This window comes from Rhea americana, unplaced genomic scaffold (genome assembly GCF_003343005.1).
Source record: "Rhea americana isolate MKP2758 unplaced genomic scaffold, rheAme1 scaffold_9, whole genome shotgun sequence".
NCBI lineage: Eukaryota > Metazoa > Chordata > Aves > Rheiformes > Rheidae > Rhea > Rhea americana.
Window position 1 is genome coordinate 8,445,727 of NW_028187088.1, and position 3,030 is coordinate 8,448,756.

Consider the following 3,030-nt stretch of genomic DNA (forward strand, 5'->3'; position numbering starts at 1 on the left):
ACACATACTAAGAGGCATGCTCCTAAAGGTACCAGAGCCATGACTTGAGACCAGCTCTTTGTTGGCACCACCATGCAGTCATTTCCACCCATATATTATTATGGGCAGTTGAGAGAGCAAGAAATCTCCATCAGAGGAGACACTGCTGTTTCAGTTATGAGACATTCACTAGAGAAAGGCCACCGTTGGGTCATGCTACAATATTTTCTTCTTTAATAATGTCATTCTCTATGACTAACATGTTGTTYGTAGGCTCATCCATCCTTTCTCATCTCCCCAGAGTCAGGAATGAGGTGAATCAGAGCTCACTATACTGGTGAAAAGAGCTTGAATATTTTCTAGCTCCATCAGTGACCTTAGTTAGTAGTCCATTAAAAATACAGGTGGTTGTGGRAAACTGGAGTCTGGGTTTCTGTTTCAAGCCCAAGAAAAAGTATATAGATATCTTTTATTACTTGAATTATAGACTCACTTGGTTAAACAGAGAAGTCTGAACATAGACACCTACGACTGGTCATCCTTGCTCCAGGTCAGTGAAGAGAAACTGCCAAGTCTAAGGCATGATTCATTTCACCCTAAGGTAGATGTCTCAAACAGTAGACTTCTAAAATGAGATATCAAAAGGTAGTCAAGATGAATCTCATCAAAGAGCCAGATTTGATACTGCATATGTATAGAAGGCACAGTGCAAAATAAATCAGTGCTAATGATAGCAAATCACAGGCACACTGGGGGTTTTCCGTTTAGAGTAGCTACAGGACTTCCAGTTTAGGAAAACTTTCTCCTAGTTACTGTGAACTTCTGCACAGTGCATAATAACTGGAGTTCATTCCTCCTTCCAATTTTAAAAAGCGAGATTCTTCTAAGCCTTCTGTGTGAGGTAATGCAGAAAAAAAGGATGCATTTTAATGAGCTGGATTTCCTTGCTGAGGCACAGATGTTCAGACATGTGGTGAGGCTGCCCTTGGGTTATGAGTGAGATTATCAACAAAAGGATGAAGTGGAGTTATACCAAGGATAGACCATGTATAGGCAACCAGTGGCTTCAGCCAGTTTCCACATCGTCCTTCAAACCACTGCTCATTTCCAGCACTGATCTTAAACTGTTTTCCAATTCATTCCTGAACGTTCACAGAAGACTTGCTTTCACAGTGGCCTACATCGAAAGCTGAAGAAAGAGCCCTTTCTAGAAGCTGTATAGACGCTAAAGATAACATTTTGTTCCCCCCTCACCTTTTTTTTTCTGCGGTTCATAGGATCTTTCATCCTCTTTTGAGAAAAGGATGTTAAGGATAGGAGTACTGGTGGGATTATGCTTGGAGTATTGTTTTTTTTTCTCCTCTGCTTTGAGATTGTCATTCATGAGAGCCACTTGCCTTCCTTTCCTATCATTATTCACTCTTGTTTCTTTCGTATTTATATTCACTCTTGTTTCTACACTGGAATTTATTGAAAATGTGCATTTTTGGAAACTGCTTTCAAGCCCCCAAAACCCTGTCACCTGTGTTGACAGAGCACCTATTACTTTGCATGCTCATCCTGTTTATGTTCTCCAGGCAACAGAAGCAATGTTTATGCAGATTATAACAATCTGTTAGAGTTATGCATGCATGCATGCATATATATTTATAATATATGTGTTACACAGTATATGCATATATTGTATGATTAATGTTAATGCTTTTATTTGCAGATCTCAAAACATCTTACCAAGCAGTCTAAACATTACTACCTCTTTTTTACAAGACAGGGAAGCTGAGGTAGAAAAATGATGCGACTTTTCTGAAACTGCATAACAAGTCAGCAAGAAAGGAATTCATGTCTTTGATTTCCAATACAGTGCTCCACTGGAGGATGGTGATATCCATCTTCTATATGTAGCATTTTTTTTTTAACAAATCATCCTCCTTTTCCTGGAAATTATAACCCAACATCACTGTGTAAAGACATAATTTTGCTACTATTTTTAAAAAGATGTTTGTCAAGAGTGAAAAATTAATCTCATTAGTACTTATGTCAAAACTCAATCAAAATCAGTATGATCAGGTTTCTAAGCTGTAGGCTGATGAAACAGTAAATTTGGGTTCCAGATGCCTAGTGCAAATCAAAAAGGCTGTGGCAATGACATATTAAGACACTRACTTGGCACAGTCTCATTTTTCCAGTTCAAATACAGAGAACTCCCTGATTTGGTGCGTTAACTTGGTACTGGCAGACGTTGTACAAGATCAGTTACTGTCCGTCTGCACCACTCTAATTTTATGCTGGACAAGTATCATCTGTCTTTCTGCAGCCAGCATAAATCTGACATAATCTATGCATCAGCTTCTCTGGTTAATTTGACAGAAAAACAATGGTGTGACTGCATCTGATCCGGATCAGATTTGTACTGCTGTCTAATCAGTAGTGCACAGATCTCGCATTAACAGTCATGGAAGTGTGGCCTGAGCTTAACGCACTGCTCCGTGGTTGTTTCACAAGCAGGTTCCCTGCACGCTCCCGTGTACGCACACTGGGGCCGGGGAATGGAGCAGCCACTTATTCCTTTGCAGTTTTCCGAAATGGCAGGTGGATGCTTGAGGCTGTGCTCCTGCTCCTGCAGTTCACTGGCTGCATCTCAGATTCTATTTTTAACAGCACCGCCAGCAGTGTGGCCCTCGCTGCAACATGCTCAGAAAACCAAGAGGTGCTCAAACTGCATCACAGATCCCCAGCCCTGCTCCGCTGCCAGGAGCGCGCTGGACGGTGTACAGGAAAGGCTTCAAAATTAGCCGGAGCAGAGACGCTGCTGGGCATCTTAGGCCCGAAGGCCAGGCGTAATCTGCGAGGAAGGGCGGGCTGCAGGCGCGCAGTGCGCCCGGCGCGGAGCGCCTCCATCCCTCTGCCCCCTTCTTCTCCTGTCCATTAGCGGAGACCTCCGGACACCGTCATCTTCAGGAGCGCGGGGGAGGGACCGACTGCGCGGCCAGGGGGCGGCGGGCAGCGGGGAGCGGCACCTTCCCCCGGCGCCGCACGAGCTGCAGCCGCAGC